General features: G+C 36.3%; 1 protein-coding gene across 43 annotated transcripts in view; it reads left to right on the plus strand.

The window, feature by feature from the left end:
• The window catches only part of ZBTB20 (zinc finger and BTB domain containing 20), a 780465-nt gene that overhangs the window by 212878 nt on the left and 541172 nt on the right, over positions 1 to 26415 (plus strand). For 9 of the 43 annotated variants that reach the window (XM_086676282.1, XM_086676280.1, XM_086676285.1 and 6 more), the window contains one exon: positions 21528 to 21600. The exons of the other annotated variants lie outside the window; for them this stretch is intronic. The gene's annotated coding sequence lies outside the window, so the exon portion shown is untranslated. The remainder of the gene's footprint in view (positions 1 to 21527; positions 21601 to 26415) is intronic. 43 annotated transcript variants of the gene reach the window in all.

Consider the following 26415-nt stretch of genomic DNA (forward strand, 5'->3'; position numbering starts at 1 on the left):
GAAACCAGTGTTTTGGTAGGGTCGGTTCCTTCTGAGGGCTGTGAGGGAAGCGTCTCGTCCAGGTCTTTCTCTTAATGAATGTGTAGATGGCCATCTTCTCCCCGTGTCTTTTCACATGATTGTCTCTCCATGCTGATCTATGTATCCAAATTTCCCTTTTTTTATAAAGACGCTATTCATATTGATTAGGACCCCCTCTATCTTATTTTAGTTTGATTACCTGTTTTGTTTGTTTGTTTTGTTTTGTTTTGTTTTGTTAGAGGAGAGGGCTCAATTTAACTCATAACAGTCGGGTTAATAGTTAACATTTATGGGGTGACTTTTGTATTTCAGATGTGTTATATATATTATTGATAGTCTTTACAACAATCTATTAGGTGATGTTACTTTTCCCATTTATAGGTGAGAAAGCTTAAACTTGGAGAGAATAAGCAATATGTCCAAGATCACACAGCTAGTACATGTTAAATTGCTAGTATTTGAACCCACATAATTCCAGGCTGCATTTTGAATGGATGAGCTTCATAACAACTCAGTCACAAGCCCCCAGAATACTTCGAGGAAGTTCTTCCTTTTTTTTTTTTTTTTGTCATTATTAGGGCTTGTGCCAAAGGACATTTTATCCCTCGAAAATGGTGCATTGTGCTATTATTGCTAAATGCCCAGCACTGACTGCCTACCTCTTCACTCCTGATGTTTTTTTGCTGATAATTGTCTTTGAAGTCTTAGTGTTTTAGCTCTTCCGCACCTGATGAAGCCTTTGGACAGGATGGATTCTGAACATAGACTGCATGGATTGATTCTGGCCCCAGTTTGTGTGGACGGCATTGAGAGCCAAGTCATGCCCAGGGTCTGCTACTCAGCACATGTGCACACTGCTCCGCTTTCTGTGCATTCTCCCTTATATTTGATTTTTGATTTTGTTTTACTCTTAACAGGTAGTTTGTGATTTTTTTGCCCTCTTTTTACAGTTCCTGCCACGAGTGATAAACATTGAAAGGGATGAGGTGTGAAGAATGATAGTGTAGGAAATATCTCTGCTTACGGGAAAGCTAGTGCCTCTGTAGGTGTTTACTATAAACTGGCTGCAGCCTTGTTGCTTATGCAAACTACCAGAGCAAGGGGCATTGTGTACCTTATTTAAGTTTCGTATCTTACCCATGGAACAGTTTGTTTCTCACTTTGAGGTTTTAAAGCAGAACTTGCTCATGACCTAATTTCACTAATAATTCTCTTAAGTAACCCTTGTACTCATTTATAAGATTTTTTTCCACCCACTGTCTGTCTACCCTGGTTTAAAAATTTTATATATGTACTTTTAAAAAATTGATTAGCTGGAGAGCTGCCCATTCCTCTGTGCTGTATAATAAGGATTTAAAATTGCACACTGAATTCTGTATAGTGTAATTAAAACTGACCCACATTTGGACCTGAGTACACCAGGACTTAGCCAAACTTGCCATGAGCTGAGTTCTGGTGGCAGATGGGAACTAATGAGGACACACTCCACTCCAGAATTTCCCAGCTGCTTGGCCCCTTTTTGTACAAACAAGGTTTGGAGCGAAGTCCGGATCCCAAGAGCATGTTCTGTAAATGTGCTGTACCCAATGATTTGGGAAATGTTCTCACAAAACCAGGCTGTTTCAAGGTATCCTTAAGACCTCAGCTACTGTCAGATTTTAAACATGAAAATTAGAAGGGGTCTTTTGTGCTCTCTCCAACCAATTTCTAATTTTAAAGTGAATTAAAATCACATTCCCTGTGCCCCCACCCGTCTTTTTTCCTGTGCCTCAGGGTAGAACGATCACTCATATCCGAACCTGGAGATATTTGCAGGTGGTTGTCTCAGGACAGACTAGGTCTCCTTGCAACCTATGGATCTCTTCAACTGGTTTGATGTCCTGGGACTATTCAGGCAGATGTAATTGAATCAGTTTGAAGCAGCTGTAGCTGGCATGTGGTCTCTCAGATTGCTAGCACCTGCTTGTTTTTTTGCAACTCACTAGAGTGAGAGAAGTGCCAAAACCAGCATTGGTCTTGGAGCAGATAAAGCACTTCAGACCCTATATTCCATTCTCCTTCCAATCTAGCCACATCATCATTGGTGCCTGAATTAATAAAGCCCCCTTTTCATGATTATGTCTGAAGTATACTTTTCCTTCTCATTCTTCTCAGCATCGGGATCCTGACAGTACTGACCATACTAGTCCAAAAAAAAAAAAAAAAGGGAGTATAATGGTGATCAGGTGGCTTTGGGGCTCTCTTATCATTAGACAACTGGGTAGCCTGTGGTTTGCAGAATCATTTAAATGAACGCACCAAATTCATTTGCTGTTCCAGCACAGTCTTATTGGCACAGAGAATGAGCAGTTAATGTATAACAAACTGTGAGCTGTTATGGAATATGATAAATACATTTGCTTAGCAGGGGGGAAATGTAAAATGGAACTATTTCTCTAATGTAACTCCAATCGACATGGATTTCTTCAACACTTATTATGTGCAAGAAGGGCAGCCTACTAAAAACGGGAAAAAAATTTTAGGACATACTAAATATACAAAATATATTTTAAAAGATACAGATTTGGAATTTTTATAAAAGGTTTAAATCCATTTAAAAATGTGTATTTACTTTATCTTTTCTTCATCCCACTATATTATTTGATAGGCGTATATTTAACCCTTAAATATTACCAATTTCCTAGTGTTTCATTTCAACCTGGAGATGACAAAGACAATGTATTTAAAGTTTATAGTTCATGTTACAGAGTCCTTTTAACATGGTTTTGACATTGATGATCTTTTGGGAGAAACCAAGAGACAAATTGAGTTTATGAATAATAGTAATAGTGAATTATGAAAAAAAAGAAATTTCATTATCATCAGCAGATGCCTACTTTGCAAGGCCGGCCTAGACGCTATGGACAAAAAGAGTTATAGATGGTCCTTGACTGTAGGAATCTTCCAGTATTCTTGAAGAGACATGATATAAATTTAAAAATAAAAGAAAATAAGTCACCCTCAGTATTAAATTCATGCTTTAGACCTTGATTTGGTGTGGTGTCAAACGAATGCTGTAAAAGTGAAAATATCAGCACTCCTGTCAAATAAATGCCCTGGATCTGATGTCCTCCTATTTCCCTTCGGTGCCCATGAAGTACATCACCACAATCTGTCATGGTTCTCTCTGCCATTAACCCAGAACTTGATCTAAGACTCCTGAAGTCAACACTTTAGATGACCATTACCGACTGATGGAAGTTGGATGTAAGATGAAACCAATTTGCCATTGCTGAAAAAGTCATTAAGTACTAAAGATATTCCATGGAGATGAGAGCTCAGTGAGCTGCAAGTAAGAAGTGAGACTTTGAACTAGGCCTTGAAATAACATGAAACATAAGACATAAGTAACTTGAAAAGAGAAAGGAGATCGTTTTCAGGCTGAGGAGTTCTATGAACAAATGAGTTAAGTATGGAATTGTGTGAATAATCAAGGATAATGAATGGTCCTCAGTTGTAAATATAGAGGTGGTTATGTAATTATTAGTTGAAAGTTTTTCTCCTCTGATAGACTATAAATTCCATGAAGTATTATATTATTATTTATTATACAATACCTTGTCAGAGAGAACTTCATTGACTTCTCCTATCTAAATTAGGCTCTCCTATGTTTCTGTAATTTCTTATTTTTGTCCTTCATGGTACAAAACAGTTTGGGGAGCATCTTCTCACTGCCAGTAATCTATATTTAAAAATTGAGGGTGATTCAAAGAGGATTTTGTCCTCTATAAAGGTATGTAACAACAATATTTTTTAAAAAACTGATTTTTACTTTTGTAAATATTACGGCACTCTCAACACTAATTTTGGGGGATTTTTATTTTAACCATAGTATTTAAGGATTTTAGTACATTTTTCTTATTTCAGGGAACAAAGACACAATACATTATGGTGGAAGGAGGGTGAGGTTTACAAATAGAAGATCTGGATTTAAGTTTCTGCATTCCATATTATTGGTTATGAGAAATTGGGCAGGCCCCCGTGTGCTTTTAGGCTCAGTTTGCTCATCTGTATATTAGAGATGACAGTACACCAAAGACTGAAAATACAATTAGCCCTTCTCCTTCTTCTTTTTCTTTTCCTCCTCCTTTTCTTTCTTTTCCTTTATCCTCATTATCATAATATTACCCTGAAACCATGTACTAAAATGTTTAACATGGTCTACTATATAGATCCTTCTTCCCCTACCATTTTTATTATTTGCTCTAATAAAACCAAGAATTTAAGAAACATTCCATAACCTAGTCCTTACTAATATTTATAATTGAATCATTTGCTCCTCCATAACTTAATAGCTCCTCAATTCTCTTTCATTTGAAATATAACTATTTAATATTAATAATTTATATATTTAGAGCAACTGTTTTATATGGATCCATTTATTTTTTAATTTTTTATATTGATCCATTTTAAACATTGCCTTTATGTGTTTGATTCATCCATTCATTCATTCATTGGAAATTGTTCTAGCTATTGACATAACTGTATTCACTTTTGTGGGAAATCAAATTGCTATGTCCTGGATTAGGAGATTATAGGGAACGCGTTGCAAAGCAGAACGCTGCTTTCTGGCCTTGCTGAAAACTGTGGGTTGTGCTTCGCTTATCTAGTTGATGTATATCTAGGGGGCACTCACTTCACTTATCTAGTTAATGTATATCTAGGGGTTCGGTCCTGCCTATACTCATAAATTCCTTAGACCATGTTATCGCATGGAATATTTTACCCTGTCTTAACTTGTTTTTCTGCACGTTTTCAGTATGTTCTTACTGGCACGTAGCCCACTGACGTATTGCACATTGTTTCCCTGAATGCATGCTCAGTAAATACGGGAGTTTGAGCACAGCTCAGGGAGATTTCCCTTAGCCTCCCTCTCTCCTCTTTTTTTTTTTTTTTTTTTTTTAATTTTTTTTTCAACGTTTATTTATTTATTTCTGGGACAGAGAGAGACAGAGCATGAACGGGGGAGGGGCAGAGAGAGAGGGAGACACAGAATCGGAAACAGGCTCCAGGCTCTGAGCCATCAGCCCAGAGCCTGACGCGGGGCTCAAACTCACGGACCGCGAGATCGTGACCTGGCTGAAGTCGGACACTTAACCGACTGCGCCACCCAGGCGCCCCACCCTCTCTCCTCTCTTGACTTGCATGGAGTCTTGAGTAATGCTTTCTGCCGTCCTAGCTTTGCTGGACAAAGCCGAAAGCCGAACCCACAACTTTCCACCTGATTATAATAAATACCTTAATCTGCTACATCTTGCTGAGCTAATACAGTGTTCAGAGACCAAGTCTCCGAAAACAATTTGAATACAAATGAACTCATCTCTGAGTTTTAAGAAGCATTTTTTCCCACCTTTAGAATATTTGATGACTAGAAAATTGATCAGAAGGTTGGCTAACTAAAATGTACTAACTACAGAAACAATTTCATTTACTAATAGTCAGTGATTACTGCATATCTCTTGGGTTAAAAAAAAAGAGAGAAAAATAATAATTGATACTTGCTTCTTCCTAGAAGGATAATTCCTTCAATATTTCCTGATTTGAACATGCAACATTTAATGATGGATATCTGCATGTAGCATTCTTATGATTTTGAGGGTCTTTAAGGGAATTTTTGAAAATAATTTCTAATGTTTTAAATATATGCATTTCTGTATATTTCGGGTAAAATGTATGAATAAATCTTTTATTTCTCAAAATACATTTTCTTTAAAGTATTTGAAATTTTCACACTATTTACTATTCTCATTTTTTTGTTAAGAAGATAAAAATAGGATTGTACTATAGTACATAACTTTTTAAAGATAAAAAATGTAAGTTTTGAATTTTGAGATTTAAGCAAGTATAGAAAATAATGGTATTTACAGAAAAAATTGGTGAGTTGAAAATTACCTAAACATGTTGCTTTTATGATGTCTTAAATTTATATAGCAAATGGGATAGGTGAGTTCAGAACTATTTTTAAAAAATGATTAATTTTGGATATTAGGAGACAAACAATTTTTTTTTTTTTTCCAACGTTTATTTATTTTTGGGACAGAGACAGAGCATGAACGGGGGAGGGGCAGAGAGAGAGGGAGACACAGAATTGGAAACAGGCTCCAGGCTCTGAGCGGTCAGCCCAGAGCCCGACGCGGGGCTCGAACTCACGGACCGCGAGATCGTGACCTGGCTGAAGTCGGACGCTTAACCGACTGCGCCACCCAGGCGCCCCAAACATAATTTTTAATAATGCTCGTCTGATGCCTCAAGCAAAGCGATACGTACTTATTAGTGTCTTTGCCAATGTCAGGATAGGATAAACCCTAGGCCAAAAGAAATTGATTTTTTCCCCTGTATATTTGTTACTTGATGTCATACTTAAATTTCCATTGATCAGAAATGGGTATATTTATTTTTCTGAATCCAGTTCTTCAACAGCATAAATAATTTTTAATTTGTTAGCTGATTTAAATTATGTTTACTTAAATTATTTTAAGAATATTTGTTCTATTGATCATGCACCATCATAAAATATTTATTATTTATTCATGTCAATATTTCACTTAGGATTCTAAAATATATAAATCTCATAATTTTATTTTTAAATATCTTTTTATTTATTATCTCATTTTATTTTTAAAAATTTTTTAATGTTTATTTATTTTTGAGAGAGAGAGAGACAGAGAGAGAGCAGGAGAGGGGCAGAGAGAGAGACAGGGAAACACAGAATCTGAAGCAGGCTCCAGGCTCTGAGCTCTCAGCACAGAGCCCAATGTGGGGCTCGAACTCATGAATCACGAGATCATGACCCAAGCTGAAGTCAGACGCTTAAACCAACTGAGCCATCCAGGCGCCCCTATCTCATCATTTTCTTAAGAAAAAATGCCCAGCACCTGTTTAAGACCAGTCTTTGGCTTTCTTGTAAGTATAGGATTAGAAGAGTTTACACTACTTTGGGATAGCATCTTTCCATAGGATTTAAGGGGTAACAACTCTAAATAGTGGGCAGTATATTCCTCTTAAAGTTGAGTTACGACTACTAGCAACCATCACCCCAACCTCCCAGTAAGTTTCTCTTTGATCTTTCCTCATACTTCTATGCCCTTATCAGTTGGAGACTTTGAGGTCACCATTTACTCTCATGAAACTGCTGTGTCAGCTTCTACTTTTATGGAGTACAGAGAGAGTGTATTACTTTCTTAGGATGACTGGACTGTAACAAATTTCCACAAACTGGATGGCTTAAAGCAAATTTATTCTCTCATAGTTCTGGAGGCCAGAAGTCCAAAAGCAAGGTCCAGCATGGCCACATCCCTTTGAAGGCTCTATGTAAGAGTCTGTCTGGCCTCTTACAGCTTCTAGTGGCCCCAGGTATCCCTTGGCTTTGGCAGCATGAGCTCAGACTCTGCCTCCATCTTCATATGGCCTTTTCCTCTTTCTGTCTCTCTATTCTCTCCTTTTCTTATAAAGACACCAGTCATTGGATTTAAGGCTCACCTTAAATCCAAGATGATTTCATCTCCAGATGCTTAACTAATTACATCTGCAAAGACCTCATTTCCTAGTAATAATCATATTATGAGGTCCCAGGTAGACATGAGATTGTGAGGGACAGTATTCAACCTACTATAGAGAGTAACTTTATTTTTCTATAGTAAATATCTGTGGAAGGCTTATTTACATTTCACATATTGATCCTTTCTCTGCTCTACAGTTGACAAAATTTATCTGCTCAGAATTTATAGAATACTTGTTGCCTTAGCTCTTTGGTGTTTTTATGGATTTAATTGAATCATGAGTCATTCTCCTGCATATTCTTTTAAACTACTGAAACTTCTCTTTGTTATAAACGCTAAACTTGAGGCATAGACTCGGTAATTCACAGGGTTACAGTTACTCCACAGATGCAGTGCAAAATTAAAAACTGACTTGAGTATTATTCAGCTTTTTTGTGAATCCATGTGTGTTGAGATACCAAATATCTCATAAAGTACAACTTTAAAATAGTTTTATTCATAACCTGAATCATTTTTTCATGATTGTCTCCAGATTCTGTAAACCAGGTATGCAACTGAAATTTAGTGTTGTAGGGTGACAAAGTCATTATGCTAGATTTTAGCTGTTGAAACCATGAACTAGCTATACTAATCTCTCTCTGTATTTAGCATAGGCAAGGTCTTTATTAGAGAATCATCCATTTGGCTATCTATAAAAATATATAGCCATTAAGTATACTCATAACTGGAAGTCGTGAGTTTCCAGGACCAGATTGACGCAGGGCTCAGCTCAGAAAGGTCAGTTTTGAACTCTGTGTAGCCAGTTAGTGACTGAGACAGAATTTAAGCTCACCTCTGCCCACCTGAAACATTTGCATTCTTTGTACTTCTTCCAAGTCGATTCTCAAGTTCTGGACGGTGTTTTTTGTTTCTCATAAGGAGTAGACTACTATTAAGATGAGGGCCAACAGAGGTAGCAAAGTAGAGCGAATCCTAAAAGAAATGGAATAGAAGTGAAAGCATTTGTTGGTCCTTTCCACCTCATGATTATGGTCTGTTACAAGTGTGTTTTCTTTAAGAATACTCAATAAATCAACAATTTGAATTTTAAAAATAGATAATTAGTAGAGTGGTTATATGAATTATGACCAGTCTTATCTACTGAACAATTCTATTAAGTTACAGCTTTTATGGTGCACTTGTGTTCTGGTTAACACATAATAGTATGCTAATAGGACATAAAAATTTAGAGGTATTAGACTTCCTTTCCAGCAAAAAAATCAGGATAAAATAAGAGGTGAAAATGAAAATTAAATATTTTCTGAAATAGTAATGTAGTTAAATGTGAAAATGTGATTTTGATTTACAAAACTGTGATTAGCACCCAAACTACATTAATTGAATTAACCTATTCTTTTTTTTATGTTTCTTTATTTATTTTGAGAGAGAGGGAAAGAGAGAGAGAGAGAGAGAGCAAGGAAGGGACAGAGAGAATCCCAAGCAGGCTCCATGCTCAGTATGGGAGCCCAGAGCCAGACTCGAGGCTCAATCCCACAACCCTGAGGTCATGACTTGAGTCAAAATCAAGAGTTGGATACTTAACCAACTGAGCCACCCAGGTACTCCCGAATTAACCTATTCTAATTTGGCTTGTTCTTGGTGCTAGAAGAACCAAAGAGAGCAAAGTATCCTTCTACCAAATTGCAGATTTCTCTCTGGTATGGATCACTCCCTTAATACAATAGGGAAAGTCAGACCTAGTCACAGACACTGGAAATAGAGATCTAAACAAGAAGACCCTGGGGCTCAGTTGGTTGAGCATCAGACTCTTGATTTTGGCTAAGGTTATGATCTCACGGTTAGTGAAATTGAGCCTGGGGTTGGGCTCTGTGCACTCACAGCGCAGAGCCTGCTTGAGATTATCTCTCTCCCTCTTTTTCTGTCCCTCCTTTACTGGTGCATGCTGTCTCTCTCACAATAAACAAACAAACAAATAAACAAACAAACATTTTAAACAAGAAGACCCTGATCCTGTACCTCATGGAGTTAATACAGCGGTGGGGTGGTAGTGTGTGTGTATGTGCAGAGACCATAAGCAGTTTCAAGTTCACAAATACATAAATATGTTTAGAAAGTGGTGTGTGCTATTCAAGAAGTACAACAACAAAAAATAGGATGAAGAATGGCTGGGGGCACGGGGAATGATCATGACTGGACTTTCTGAGGAAATAATACCAGAACTAAATTAATGCTGAATAATATGAAGGATCCAGTCAAGGGAACATCTGGAGTACGAGAAATTTGATCTCTGTATTCTTACAGGTTACTCAGAATTGTGCTCCCAACGTGTATATGTATTAGAGGTGAGGAGCAAGGAGCTGTCTGTTAGCTATTAATGATGTATAATTAAGAGGTATGCTTCAGGGCAACCAATTGATTTTCCTTTTTATCCTGATAGTAAACACAGCAATAGTAAGCACTCAGAAATGGACTAAAAATGCTCAACTGTATCTCCTTAAAGTTTAACAAACTTGCTGTGTGTGAAAAACAAAGTTGGTTTGGCCACAGAGGGACTGGATTCATTGCCACTCTTAGCTTTCCTTTTGAGTTCCATTGCATGCTCTGGTAACAGGAATCAGTAAAGGAGGCACAGGGTTTCTTGAACCATCATGTATCCTTTTGGCAAATCATTTTTTCTAGGAGTAACATCACCCCCTTATCTCTTTTTCTGTGTATCCAGGCCATAAGTGAAAGTGGACGGTCAAACTGAGAATCTTTAGATTTAATTTTTTTTTTTTTTTAAGTATTACTCTCATAGCAGGCCAAGATTTAGAACAGAACTTTTCAAGAATATGTAGTTATCTTTCCATTTCAGGTGAGTACAGGAAATCTGTTCTTTTCATCTTTACTTTCATTCCAAAGTAGAAATTTCTCCAAATGCTTCATTCAAAATTAAATTGTTTATCTCTAACTAGACAAGGACGTGTAGTGGTAAATTATTGAAATTGATGAGATTTGATTGAATTTTCCTGAGTTTAATGTGTCTAATCAACATTACACTCACAGCATTATTATTTTCCCATTGCTTGCTGCTGTAACAGATGACAGCATTACCATGACCCAGGCTGATACTATATGAAAAAATGCACAAGGAAGTAGACAGTCTACTGTGGGCATTTGAAAAATGGAGCCAAATAGCATTTTCAGAAATGATTAAGTTTTTAGATGAGAGGGCTTAATTTTTTTTTTCACCAGAGAAACTAAAAAATCTCTTAATACAATTTTTGATAGGCTTTACCTCCATTCCAATTTGTAAACGAAACTATGATGTGATTGATAACACAACATTGTTACAGTGATACCATTGAATGAATCATGGTGCTGTTCTTATCACAATCATGGCAACCAGAAATGGAGGAAAGAGCTACTTTCTCAGAAAAAAACACAGTACAAAATCTTCACTATGTAACTTAAATGAGCTAATATTTGTCATCCAAACCATGACTGAGAAATTTTGCTTTTAAAAACAACTATCCAAGTGACCAGAATGTTAAGTCATAATGGAAGAAGGTCATTATCATACTGCAGCTTCAGGTACTACAAATTAAAAAGATACAGAGCACTTCTTATAATTTGCAATCATGCACTAAAATGTTATAGAATATCACGTACTCTTAAAGAGTGTGTATGGCAATATATGCCTGAAATTATAAACCATTTTGACATTTTGTTCTGCTCAAGTTGTGTATTTGAGAGCATATATCAATGACAAATTCAAGAAAACAGCTGGGCCAAGGTTAGAAGTTGGCAGTAAAGCATATAAGAAATACATTTCTGATCAGTTTTGTTTGGCATATTTCAACACCTGAGACCTGTTGAGACCCAGAAGCACTACTTGTACAGTGAGTATATTTAGTTTATTCAGCCTGTCAAAATTTTCAGCAATATACATCATTTTCTGTCATCATAAAGACATGAATACAGTTTGTCTACAAAGTACCAAATAGAGATTTGTTCATTGTAGTAGCTATCGATGCTCAAAGTAGGTATTGAAATCTCAAATGTATTTATCCACTATTCTGTACTGGATTTTTAAGACGTAAAAATATAAACTGTAGAATTATAAGATAATTTACATATCATCTTTCTAATGTAATTCAGTTATTTTATAGATGGGGAAATGGAAACAGCGAATAGGTCTAGACAAGTACAGAGTGAGGGATGAGCAATGCGGTACTCTTTTTCCTTATACTCTATAACACCGAACAATCATTTTTGCTATTTTTATCTTAAAAATGCATGCAAATGGTAAAAATTTTTTGAAAATAAAGTGGTACACAAGGATATAAAATGAAAAGTATTTCTTCCTCAACTTCCAGTGCTATTCCCAGAGTTAAACAGGCCCAAGTGTATTTATGTACAGAAATGTACCAACATACCTTCATTTTAAAAATAGAGAGGGAAACTCTCTCTGCCCCTCGCCCGTTCATGCTCTGTCTCTCTCTGTCCCAAAAATAAATAAACGTTGAAAAAAAAAAATTAAAAAAAAAAAAATAGAGAGGGAAAAACAAATAAATAAAGTTACAGAGAAAATCATATCATTCCAGTTTCCCATGTATTTTCTTTGTTTTCTTAATACCATATCTCAGAGATTTTATGGTATTTATACTATAGTATATTATGCTATATCATCTTTTTTTTTTGCTACCTAATATTTTCTTTTATAGATTTAACAAAATGTACTTAACTAGTGCCTAATTTATGGATGTTCGGTTATTTCCAATTTCTTTTCTATTCAAAAATATTATAATAAACAGCCTTCTATATGTATTTTGTACTCATTTTAATATACACAATATAATCTCCTAGAATATTTACATAATTAAAATGTTTATGGCTATTAAGAATTTTTCCTCATGAACATTGGTTTTTTTTTTGAGTTTATTAATTTGAGAGAGAGAGAGAGAGACTGTGCATGCAAGTGAGGAAGGGGCAGAGAGAGAGGGAGAGAGAGAGACTCCTAAGTAGACTCTGTCCTGTTAGCACAGAGCTCGATGTGGGGCTTGAAGCCATGAACTGTGAGATCATGACCTGAGCTGAAATCAAGACTCGGACAGCTTAATTGACTGAGGCACCCAAGTGCCCCCCTCATAAACATTGCTCTAATATATACTTGTAACAGCAGTGTATGAGAATTCCTGCTTTTCCACAACCTCACCAAAACTGAGTTTGAACAACTTTTTTCCAATCTGAAAAGTGAAAATGATATTTTATCATTATTTTGATTTGCTCTTTTAATTTATGAGTTAGATTTAAAAACATTTAAAGTGTTTACTAGTGTTTGTATTTCTTTTTCTGTAAATTGATATTATTATTATTTTTTTTTTTACTTTTTCTGTAGAGATTTTTATAAAATCTTTTATTGATGTGTATAACCGGTGTTTATATCACAGAAAGTAACACTTTCTGTAAGGGGTGTTTAAAATATTTTTGTTTTGGGGGCACCTGGGTGGCTCAATTGGTTAAGCTTCTGACTCTTCATTTCTGCTCAGGTCACGATCTCACGGTTCACAGGTTCCAGCTCCCCATTGGGGCTATCAGTGAGGGCCCACTTGGGATTCTCTTTCCCCTGCTCTCTGCCCCTCCCCCACTCATTCTCCCACGCATGTTCTCTCTCCCTCTCAAAATAAATAAACTTTAAAAAAATAATAAAAATTAAAATATAACATTTTTTAGTTTTTAATTTGCTGTTTGACTTTTACTATAGACTTTTTCTGTGGCTAGATTTATCAGTTAGTTCCTTTATGGTATAGAAAACTCCTATCAAAAAATTATCCATATTTTTTTCTAGTACCTTGGTGACTTAGTCTCTTTCAATATTTACATCTTTAATTCAACAAAAATTTATTTTTGTGCATTATATGTTTTAAAAATATTTATTAACACTTATTTTGGGGCATGAAAATAAATTTTTATTTCATTATTTGAAATAAAAGAGTCACTTTTTTGTCCCCTGAACTTTTTATAGGAAGTCACTAAAGCACTAAGGCAGAAAAAAAAAGTGCTAGAATAAGAACTAAAATGTCAAAATGGTATATTTTTCTTTTATTTATCAATCACTGATGTCTATTGTTTATGACATAGGAAAATCCTGAGAAACTTTTTTACTTGTGAGAATAAATTATTGTATTTTGATAATTCCAGCAATGATTAAATCAGTGAAAGCATCATAGAATAAATCAAACCCCTAGCGAGATACTTTTAACAGTAATTCCAGTTCATATGGTAATGTTAATTTTACTTACTTAAGAGAAGCACTTACTTATCAGTAAGACCTTATAACTGTACAAATAAAATCAAAATATGAACGTTGTAATTTAAGCAGGATGCAATAGCCAGGTGATAAATAGACATATTTGTACCTTGAAAAGTTCCCTTCCAGTCACCTTCATTACCGAAGGGCATTTACTTCGTTTGCTTTTCTAAAGCTTAAAAAGCAGCTCAAAGACTAGAAGGGGTCTGATGGCTTTCATTTTTGAAAGTTTGTAAGTAAGTAAAGTAAATAATTAAGCTAGAAGAGTGGACTATTTAGCAATAAAAGAATATTATTCAATTTAACACCTATTCTATTCATGACTGGAATTGACAAGGAGAGACCTAAGGACAGGTGAGATGTGAAATCTAAGTGAGGGAGAGGAATCAGGAAATGTAATTTAACTTTTTTCTACCCTTTATTTTTATGAGACTGAAGCGCTACCCACTGCGCTAAGAAGGCGACTCTACCCTTTATTTTTTTTTTTTTTTTTTTTAAATTTTTTTTTTCAACGTTTTTTATTTATTTTTGGGACAGAGAGAGACAGAGCATGAACGGGGGAGGGGCAGAGAGAGAGGGAGACACAGAATCGGAAACAGGCTCCAGGCTCCGAGCCATCAGCCCAGAGCCTGATGCGGGGCTCGAACTCACGAACCGCGAGATCGTGACCTGGCTGAAGTCGGACGCTTAACCGACTGCGCCACCCAGGCGCCCCTCTACCCTTTATTTTTAATAGAATGTTCATTTTTCTATTGTAAAAGTAAGACATCAGCATTGTAAAACTATTTGGAAAACAGAAAAAAAGCAGAAAAGAAGACAATAAAATCACCCTTGATATTATGATTGTCACTTAGAAGATCAATCATTATTAACATTTTGATGTGTGTATGTGTGCGTTCAAAAATATAGGCTTATACTCTGCGTGATTGTGGATTCTGATTGTTCAACTAGCAATATATTGTGAACATTTGTTTGTGTTAATAAATAAATTTTCTGTGGCATGATTTTTTTGTTGATTTTATAGTGTTCCACTCAATGGATGTGTTATAATAATTTAGCCAATCTCTTACTCTTGGACATGCAAGTTGCTTCCAGTTTTTCTCTATTCAAAATAACATATGGGTCACCTAGGTGGCTCAGTCGGTTTAGCATCTGACTTCTGCTCAGGTCATGATCTCACAGTTCATGAGTTCGAGCTCCGCATTGGGTTCTGTGCTGATAGCTTGGAGCCTGGAGCCTGTTTCAGATTCTGTGTCTCCCTCTTTCTCTGCCTCTCTCCTGCTCACTGTCTCTGTCTCTCCCTGTCTCAAAAATAAATTAACATTAAAAAAATTTAAAAAATATAACATGATGAATGTTGTTGTGTACACATTTTTATGAACATCCCTGATTATGTCCTTTGGATAAATTACTATAAGCAGAATAGAGTCACAAATATATGCATTTTTCAAGCTTTTGACGCATTTAGCTATACCACTTACCTGTTGTTGCGGCTTGGTCAGCAGTCTTTGCAAGTGTCTGCTCATATCTTAATCAGTTCTTGATATGTAACTTTATATGGCTCAAAGAAAAACTATCAGTGGTCTCAGAAGGATGAGTACAGAGGGGTAGAGGAGGTCAACCAGAGTTAAGTGACATTTTTGTCTAGGAGATGTTGCAGGCTGCCACAGGCTATGGAGAGCAGCTCCAAAATGAACTTGCATTTTCAGAAGCGGTTCAGACTCTGAATGTTAACTTGGCACAGTTGAAATGTCCCTATTTGCTTTGAGGCAATGGCTTGACCCCTCAGGCACACCCCATGTATTCAGTGATTGAGACCACTTACTCATACTAATCATTGCACACAGAAAATACATAAAAGATTTGTATTCATCACTCAATATATTTTGCTCCTCAAGAGTCATGAAACATTCAGGGTATATTAACTGGCAAATGCACACCTGGAGTATGTTACTTAGCTTTAGAAACTGCTAATTTAAAAAAATCAAATATTTAATTTTGAGGAAAAAAAATCAGTTTTGGATTTTGAGCATATATATCATCTTTCATTTTGGCCCAATTAACCCAGCAGGTGTGTGCAAATTAGGTCACTACTTTGTCACCGTGGTAACATGCTTTGGGGAGGTGGATCTTAACCACCTCCAACACAGGTGATGTTGGCTGAGTTAGTATTAGGAGATGCTTTACAAACAAACAAGGCAGAATTTAATCTGTCAGAGTGTAGAAAATAGGTCTGAGGCTGGGTGTCAACAGATAATATTCTGTGACATGAAAAATAAGTACAACCTCAAATTTATATCAACAGGAGATAGCTAATGAGCCTTAGAAACAGAACTTACACGTAAAACTTACTGACAGTCACTCACGAGGTGATTGCCTCAATCTGTCATGGAGCATGGGGTATGGGGGTCAGGGTCAGGTTCCCTGGAATTTAAGGATTTTTCGAGCTAAGTCATGGTTTTCAGCGGATCAACTCCTTCCTTTCCCCTCATTATAGGGACTAGAATCTAGTCAGTACCTAGGGGTTTTTAAAAGGACAGCGTCTCATCATTTCTTTTAAGTGCTATTTTGGATCATTATTTGGAATTGCTTATGGGTTAGGAAGTTGGCAGACTTGGTCTACGCCAGCACTCCAGCATTAATACAAGTCTCTAACTCAGGCTTCTTCTCACCAGGTGGAAAAATCAGACATGCTTCAAGATCGCTGGTAGAGATTGTGCAATCTGTTTGGCTGCTGAAGGTTCCAAATCATGTGGGCATTCTGCAGCCCCACAGAGTGGTAGAATTTCTTCACTTATCACTGACAAGTTCACACCTCTTTTGGTCATTAAAATTGTAAATCTGCATTATCAGATGCAGAAAACAGGCCAAACTAATGATATTAAATGCATTTCCAAGAAAATGCATCTTCCATGACCTCTTTTAGCACCCACTTATGGATTATATTTTCATTGAGCCTGTGGGGCCAATTCATATGCGGCTTTGTGTTTTTTGGTTTGTCCTCCTATATTGCCTTATATCTGTATCATTTGTTATAATTTTAAAGTATTTTTGTATACCATATTTCATTTTTTGTGGTATTTTACACATGGCATTTCAGAAACTCAAATCCCTCTAGTGTTTATTTTCAGTTGGTTGTGACCGCAGCTTTATTACTTATTTCATGTGTTTTCAATAGTTAATATTTACAAAACACTGAACAAACTCTTCAAGATTGCTTTCTATAATCTCCCTTTCCATGCGTCAAAGATGAGAGGTACAGAGAAGAGTCATAGTGACTTACCCTGTGTCACAGAGTGTATGAATTCACTTTCAAAGGAGGATCAAGGACCCCTGGTTTCCAGTTCTTTTTTTTTTTTTTCCTTTCTTTTTTTTTCTTTTCTTCTCTTATTCAAATCTCTCAGTAGTCTTCCGGGTTTGGAGACTTACAAAAATGGTGCCATTGCAAAGTGGAGAGCAGTTGACTCAACTCTTTATCTCTCACTTCTCCTTCAGCATATATTCTCTCCCTATATTCAGGTCTTCCTTTCCCATCTACTCCCCAGTGGATGCTGAAAAACATTTCTTTTGAAGAGTTGGTTCATAACGTACAGAAAGCCCTGAAGTCTCAGTAAAATCTGTTCTTACTAAGGGTAAGGGTAGGCATTTTTCACTGGTGAACAGCATGTCATATCTACCCTGACGGTTAGTGGAACAAGGCCTGTGGCAGCACAAATTAGCATCGGAACAGAGCTTTATCACAGTGGAATCCCAGGTGGATTTAGGAATAAGACTCTAAACAAAAATATGTGGAGGGATTGAATCCATCAAATCTAATAAAGGAAATTATAGTAGATTCAGGGAACTTGGACCCCTTAATTGTAGTAACCAAGCTGGGGAAGAAATGGGCAGTTAAACAAAGTAGTGCTGTATCGTTCATTGTTTGATGAAATAATTTTTGCCCCTTTTAACTGGTATGTTGAAAAAAAAAAAAAGCCTGGTATATTTGAAACAAAGAGCTTACACAGTCACTGAGCTGGTTGGTTTTTATACCTTCCTTTACTGAGTATTGTCCTTCAGTACAATACAGAGCCATTTCTTTGTTCTCACAAGCTAGCAGTTAAATTGTATGTAAATGTATGCAAATTAGATGCTGTCTAATAAAGAGAGTCATTAGATGGAAGAAATATTTAGTTTAGAAAAAAAAAGCAGGTGTATTGTGTAAAAGAAAATGTAAGGCTACAAAAAAGCCCAAACTTCTGTGGACAGTTATAGAAAAAAATTATTAAAATAGATTTTTAAAAGACTTACGTCTTCCTGACCTTTCCTTTGTGCTTATATATATGTGTGTGTTTTTTAAATATTTACATATAAAACTAGGGGATTGGCTTCCTTCCCAGAATTACTGGAAGCACCTTCACCAGGAACATTTGGACTTGAATAATCTCCACAGCAGCATTTTCTTTCTTGAATTAAATGAATTGTAAAATGGATGATTGGCTCAGGAACACTGACTGCTTTTGTGGGTTCCTTTCCTTTAGGTTGAGAGGCTTATGGCTCCATGGTGGGTAGCTTGCAACTGATGATCTTGGCTACTTTAAGGTTCCCCTTCCAAGCTAGTCCACCCCAGCCTTATAAAAGCTACTGTAGGCTCCTTAAAAGATACGTAGACCATAAACTTCTTTAGAGGAACCAACAGTTCTTTTTGAGCTTGATCAATGCTATATTGAATGTTTAGCACAATACTTAGCACTTACTAGACACTCACATTTATTTTTGAAAGACTAAATGAATGATTGAGTAAATAAAGAAAAAGTAATTTGACATATGTTAAACATTTTAATGGTCAATAAAGTGGTTATGGGTATGTCAAATACCTTTGTAGTCCCCAGCAAACAGTTAGTAAAGCAATTGCCCAGATTTGTATACAGCAGTTACAGGTTAAGCACACAGTGAAATACATACTTTACTGTCTAGTTTCCTCAAGCCCACAGTAACAAATGTGTCAAGTGCTCACCATGTCCATCACTCATTGTGGCAGCTGTTGTGGGGGGCAAAGATGAAAAGCCAGAGTGGTTTCTCTCTGGGAGCTCCTAGTGTTCCAGAGGAATCAGACACATACCACCTACTTAAAACATAGCAAACCATACACAGTAGAGTTACAGCTAAAATATTATGGGAGCACCAGAAAAAGAGAGAGAGAGAGCAAGAGGGAGAGAAATTCTGACTGAAGAGTATCTGAGATGGTTTCCTAGATTCCTGGAGGAAAGTGGGATTGAAGGAATGAATCCTTTGAAGGTCACCAGGAGCAGATGGTTGGCCATGGTTGGTAGAGAAAAGGCAAGTTGCAGAATTCTCTAAGTTGCAGTACCAAGTTAATACAAACATACTAGATTTTCTTCTATTCTCTTATGCATTTCCAGCAACAGCTTGATTTTAACCTCTGTAGAAACACAAATGAGAGCTGTGTAATGGATACATGAATGACAAAAGCTAAATTATAACTCCAAGTCAAAATTCTAATCACATTCAGCTACTGAATAGGAAATAAGGTAAAGTATGCAAAAAATTTTATAACTTTTTAATTCTAAGGCATTAAATATATAAAATTATATTATTGTTCATAATGTTTAAGATTGTCCATGGTATGAAATAAAATTTAGGAGATAAGAGGTTTAGAGACCTAGAATTGGGGAATCTCATGTATAGGTAGTGCCTTACAGTTTACAAAGTACCTTCCTAAATTACTGTTTTATTTTATTATCACAGCAACTTTTGAGGTTTCAGAACTGGCCTTATTATTTCCATTTCACAGGTGAGGGAACTGAACTACTGAGAAGTTAAGTGACTTAGCTGAGGTCACAGGGTAAATATCAGAGCCAGGTTTTCCTGAAAAGCTGTTCAATTCTTTTCATATACCTCATTATCACCCAGAAACAATGCATAGGATAGTTCTATAGCTACGTAAGAAGCATACATCCTGGGGGTGCCTGGGTAGCTCAGTCAGTTGAGCATCCAACTTCTGGTTTCAGCTCAGGTCATGATGTCATGGTTCATGCGATTGAGCCCCACATCAGGCTCCATGCTGACAGTGCAGAGCCTGCTTGGGATTCTCTCTCCCTCTCTCTCTGCTGCCCCTCTTTCAGTTGCACATATGTTCTCTCTCTCTCTCTCTCAAAATAAATAAACTAAAAAAAAATTAAAAAAAGAAAGAAGCATACATCCTTGTTCTAATTTGATTCCAAACATTTTTTATCTATTTGGTTTTATAGCCACCTGTTGTCCATTTTTATATAGGTAAAATATGCAAGGCTGAAACTGAGGAATGCACACATGGGCAAAAATGGTTATTTTGATAACTGATATGGATATTAAAATCATGATGGGTCTATGTATTGAAAGCATTTTAATGTATTTTTCTTGACTTTTGAGTAAAAGAAAAGATTTCCATGTGAAGGTGCAAAATATGCCCTACCGAACTCATCTTGGAGGTAACCAAAGGGCTGTGGGACTAACAGCTTTTGATATTACTTAGTGCTTATTATTGTTATTATTATTATTTCTTTTTAATTATGCAAAGTGCTAATCAGTTTGATTATGCACAGTGCTAATCAGGTTAATTATGCAAAGTGCTAATCAGTTCTTCTTGAAGCACACGAGGAGAGCAGAGGTGCTGGCGGTGAATGGCGTTGGTTGATGGGGTAGTCACGGCAGTCATTCCTTATTAAGATAGGAGTAGACAAGATAGCAAGGGGATTTTTCCATAAAAATAAGGAGGAAAGGAGAGAGAACTATGAGCACACGAAAGACTGTGGTTTTGGCAGGACGGTGCTTACGCATCGAAAGCTGTTTTTCCCCCTGTTGCGTAGTTTGGTTGGATAGTCTCTGCTATATTTTGAAGGCACTCATTTGAAGCCAAAAAGACTGCAGAGGGAAAGAAACAGAGTATTGTATAGCTAGACAAGTTGTCAAAACAACTTATTGTAGTTGGCAAGCACCAATTCCTGGGAGGACAGTAGAGGAAGTAGAATCTAATAGACCTATACATGAAAGAGGACATCAATAAAGAGAATTGAACAATTAAAGGAGTGCCATTCTGATAAAATAAACAGGGCCATCTCACCACCACATTGTTAGTGGGATGGCCGTCTGTGTAGCATATTTCCTGAGATGAACTGAGGGCTTCTTGGTGCTGGCAGTGGTCTCTACTGAGGGTGGTGATGACGAATATGACAATAAGAGTTTTATGTAATAGCTCCTAGTTGGATCAGCCTTGTTGCTGCAGAAATCAAAGTGAATTTTAATATTAACTTGCAGGTCTGTGCTTATTAAGCTGGGTGACTTCCTGTGAAGATGAGTTTATAGCAATATGTTCATATGTTTTTATAGAACAATGACCATGGAGCTCCCCTAGGAAAGCCCTTTTTATTCACTCCTCCTGTTCTATTCTGTGGTTTGATAAGCTATCATGAAATGCTGCGATACCCACTTGTTTGAATGTATTCAAAGAGCAGAAAGCATTTCAGGATTACTAAGTGAATATTCATTTTTTTTTTAAAGAAATATGTTCGGTCCATGTGACTTTTCCTTTACTCTGGAATTTGAGCAGGAGATTTAGAAGTCATTTATAAAAGGGAGGGTCTGCTTCCCCCTTTACAACCTGATAAACCAAGTATTTACTTACTTTTCCTTTTCAGGCCTCTGCCTAAGTATAGCTCATCTTCACAAATGCCTGTAGTGAGCTTGATTTCTGGAAATGTCCAAATAATGGTAAGACTCCTACAGAGGCAAAGTCATGGGTGATATCTTCAGAGTAGGACATATTAATGAGGGATTTGTCCAGACAGCACTGGTATTGGAATAAAGACAGGCCTTCAGTTTTCATTTTTATTTTAACCAGGACCAATTTCATTTTAAAATATGAAGAGAATGTCATAAATCTTTGGTTTCCAAGGAGAGTCTGGAAAGGAATAGATTGTTAGAGGACAGCGCCCACAAATTGAGAAAGCCTGTTGGGGGCCCTTTGAGAATTTGGCTGGAAAATTCTGTTATAAGCAGTCCTTCTGCTCAGCTTCATGGGAACATGGTTTTAGAAATGAAACATTGCTTCTGTGTTCCCCATCCCCCCCCAAAACTAAGATTAAGATGAAATGTTCATATTACCACTTTATCAAAAGTCTTTTGAGTTATTTCTTGATAAGTTTAAAAAATTCCCAATGATTCTACCCAAAGGATACCTTGCTAGTTCCACTCATTGACAGTATACTAAACTTGATTTCTGATGAAGTCATTTTAAAGTAGAGACCTTGCTATGTAAGGCATTTTAAGAGGTTGCTGGAAGGTTTCAAGGAGAAAATGATATGAACCAAATGGCAAACAAAAATTAATTTAGCTAATATGTCCAAACTTCTGATTAATTACACACTTGCACCCACATCACACACACTCCCACACACAGACCCACTCATCCCTTTATGAACCTACTACTATTTTATAAAATGTGTATTATGTGCCAGTAAAAGTACCATTTACCATCCTGAATAATGGAGATGCAATTATTCAAAAAGAAACAAGTGCCCAGCATTATGGAGCTCACCCACACAGGACAAGATGGTATTTTTCTCATGATCTGCAGGCTTAAGAACACAGAGTTTGTACTTTATTCCTTCTCAAAACTTTTCTCCTTAGTAATCTATATAATTCAATTAGCTAGCACTAGTATCTTTATATTTGCTAAATAAGAAGTTGTACTAGATGGTTTCCAAGGTATCTTCATTTCAAATATGCTGTGCTAGAGTTATTTAGATAATCTGATTATACTAGAAAATGAATTTATTCTCTATTAATGATGTGAAGAGCTTTAGGTTCATACACAGTCTCTCTTAGACTTTGATCTTTGAGAAAATAAGGTAATTTTTGACTAATTCTGTGGACACAGCTTCCTTGGATTTAGGTCAAAATTGAATATATAAAGGGTGGACTTTGGAATCCACCGTTACTGAGTTTGAATCCTGGCTCTTTCAGTTACTAGCTGAGCAAGTCATAACTGCTTTGAGCCTCTGTTTCCTCATAGTTCCTATTTCACAGGGTGGTTATGAGTATTAGTTGAAATAAACAATATAAATCACTGAAGTCAATGCCCAGCGGCACCCTGGAACATAGCTTTGCTCCATAGTCAGTCCCTTTTTCATTTCTGGCAACTGTAGCCTTTCTGGCTCTTGCTACCAAAAATATCTTGAACTAATTCAACTTCCTTTCCCCAAGCTGCTTTTTCTTGCATTAAGCCTGTACTTCAATTAACTTGGTATTTTTTCTCCCATTACATCTTTATAGTTTATTTCTCCTTGCTCTCCTTCTTATGTACGTTGACTACTTGCCTGCTTTTTCTGAGTCAATTTTTGGGTACTTGTGTTTACCATATGTAATATAGCCTTGATTGCAACAACAAAAAATATGTGCAACTATAACTCAAGTCAATTATACAGAAATATGCTGTTTAAGTCAGAGCTGGACTATAGTTGTTTATGTTTTTGATTTCTGACCATACTGGAAACTTCTTGAGGGCAAGGATAGTGTCTTTAATTCTTGTATTCCCAATATTTATCATGTGCTCTTCCAAGAGGAATCTCACAAGCTAACAAGGGGCACGAGTTTTAAAACAGTAACACATATGATCTACGAGTAGGAAAAGTGTTGAGGAAGAGAAGATGTTGAGGCTTCGTGTAGTAGATACTGGGAAGGCTTCCAAGAACAAATAATGTCTAAGTTTGCCCTTTAAAAAAAGTTCTTATTTTCTTTTCCTGGAGGAAAGAGGGAAGAAAAATAAATTTTATGCAGGAATAAGAGCTTATGTGTACAAACAGTTGATTGGTGGCAGGAAAGCAGGGGATCAGGTGACAGAAAGAAAGTCTAGAAAGTTAAATTGGGAATGTATTATGAAGGACCTACAAGCTGTTTAATGTTTTGTGTGAATAATCTTCACTTTCCAACATGAATGTATTTTTGTGTTCAAGACAACACTATGTCACAAGAATATGGACAGGAGCTTTTTTATGTGTGAAAAAAGAAATGGTGAGATTTAGCAATCAATGAATGCAAGGAAAAAACAATGAGGGATCATGTCAGAAAGAAGGTCTGAATCCAAGTCCAAGCTGGATTCCATACTTGCTTTATGACCTTAAATAATTCACTTCATCTTCCTGAACCATGTATCCTTTAACATCACTTTCTACCTCTCATTTAAATGTATATGAGTTTAAGTCACTTCTATTGATTATAATTAAAGAGGGCTCCTACTTTGGATGGTTTGGATCTCATGATTTGAAGACAATGGTCTTGTTTAATGAGAAAAATGAATTTTGTACTAGTAGCACATGTAATGTTAAGCCAGAGGTAAGATATTTGGGGAGGAAAGGAAAATGAATAAGAACAATATTGTTCTGGCCAGAAGAAGGTGAAAAGGTCTTCTAAAAATAAAAATAAAATGATGGCTATCAGAAGACTGTAAGAAGTCAGAGATACTGAAAAATCGGTTTAATGGATTTTTGCATTTGGGGCGTAGACATAGACCCATAGACCTGATGAAAAAAAGATGCCAGGGAGTAACCTAACTTCCCTACCCTGTGTGTTGAAAGTTAACTATCTATGACTGATAACTAACCAAAATATGACATGGGAGATGCGATGTGCAGAGGATTTAATAAGAGGATAGCATCAAGTGGTTTACAAAATTTGAGGCCTGCATATTTTCATATGAGTGCTCATATCCCTTGACTTTCTTCTATCACAGAAGAAAATTCTTCTCAGTTCCCCTCCTTCCCTTCCTTCTAAGAATTCTGTTCATGCTGGTGAAGTGTCAGGACTTTGGTAATGTAGAACCAGGGGAATGGAAAACAACTGGAAAAGTGACCTTGGCTGGGGGAGAGGCAGATGACTTACCCAGTGGCAAGAGTTTACTAGAATAAGAGGAAAAGAACAGAGATGGGAAGAACAATGGGAAGAAGAAAGGAGTGGGGGATACTTGTGAGGAAAAGACAAGATGAGGAGAGGTCGGTGCTGGAGGTGAAAATGAGAGAGATTCTAGGGCACTGTTTCTGTCCATATTCAATGTGGCTAAGACAAAGAGGAGGGATTCTTCTCTCCCTCTTTTTGGTGTGTTTTGTTTTGTTTTGTTTTGTTTTGTTTTGAGAAACTAAACAAAATGGGCTTTTTTTTTTCTTTTGTTTGTTTTGTTTTTTAATGTGTTTTCTCCTTGGCAGCTTTTTTTTTTTAATCAAGATTAGGTAAAACATCGCCACAATTTTGTTCTCACATTTCCACCTCCATCACCAACACAACACAGTGAAGAAGTGAGGCTCAGAATTATCCCAGTGTTCAGGAATCTGTGGGCTTCTGTGATTTATGCTCTGTTTATCAGTTGTTCTTGATGTTAAGTTTAACACCAGAAAAATACAGGAGAGGAAGGATGATGGCCGACTAGTATGTGATCCGTATCAGATGGCAGTTCCCTCAAGATGGCCTGATTTCTAGTACATTTCACCTACATGCTGCTCTTAATTCATGTTTTTTTACTTGTGAGGGGTCAGCTCTGCAAAGCAATTTCATATTAACCACAGCAAATTCATGCTTAGGTTCAGAGGAAAAAACTTTTTATTTCAGGCACTATTATGTTTTGGAATAATCTTTGGAGGATGAGAGGTAATTAATCAAGATTCCTATAAGAAATGATAGCAAGTAAACATTATCTGATAAAACGCTGTTAGTTGTCGTTGTTATTTAGGAATTAGTTATAGTTCAACCAGCGTAACTGTTGTGTCATGAAATCATTCTCTGTGAGATTGACTACTGACATATGTGGACATACTTCAGTTGATGTGTCTGGGAACTTGGTGCCAGCCCAGGGCTGGGATTTCCACGTCTGTGTGAAGACTTCCTGACATAAATAACATCTTTTATAAGGTGAACTGTATACATTATCTAATGTCCATTTGGGAAACTTTCTTGTGTTTTTACTTTTGGCATTTAAAAAAAAAAGAACATAGTTTAATAAACCCACATTTATTTTATTGTATTTTAAAAAGGAATTCCCACTGGATTATGTAACGTTAAACATATGGCTACACAAAGATTAGAAAAGCTGTGGCCATCAGGAATAAATATTGGTAATAACACTGATAGAATTTCACACATGCAGTTTAATGTGTGAAAAGTAAGAAAGACTTCCATAGAACTCAGATAAGGAAATAGGCTTGTTTTTTAACAAAAGTATAAATGAAGTCGTTTGTTATTAAAATGGTAGCCTTTGAAATTGGCTTCCTGCTTTCCACAAGAGGAAACACTTTAAGTTAGGTGATTTTTTTTCCCTCTGATGAGAATGAAAAATAATCAAAACAATCTATACACATTTTATTATGAAAAAAACCTTGGAAGAATTCTATTGGTATAAGCTAATGCGAGATGACAATTTGTTTATTAAAAAGTGTTTTTCATGTCCTCTTCTATTGGCCATGCGCAACTGGTATAAACAAAGATCCTGTGTATGGTAAAGGATTTGCATTCCTTTGCATGTTTAGGCATTCTTTTTTT

The sequence above is a fragment of the Puma concolor genome, chromosome C2 (assembly GCF_028749965.1).
Source record: "Puma concolor isolate L17-30 chromosome C2, mPumCon1.1.hap2, whole genome shotgun sequence".
NCBI classification, from domain to species: domain Eukaryota; kingdom Metazoa; phylum Chordata; class Mammalia; order Carnivora; family Felidae; genus Puma; species Puma concolor.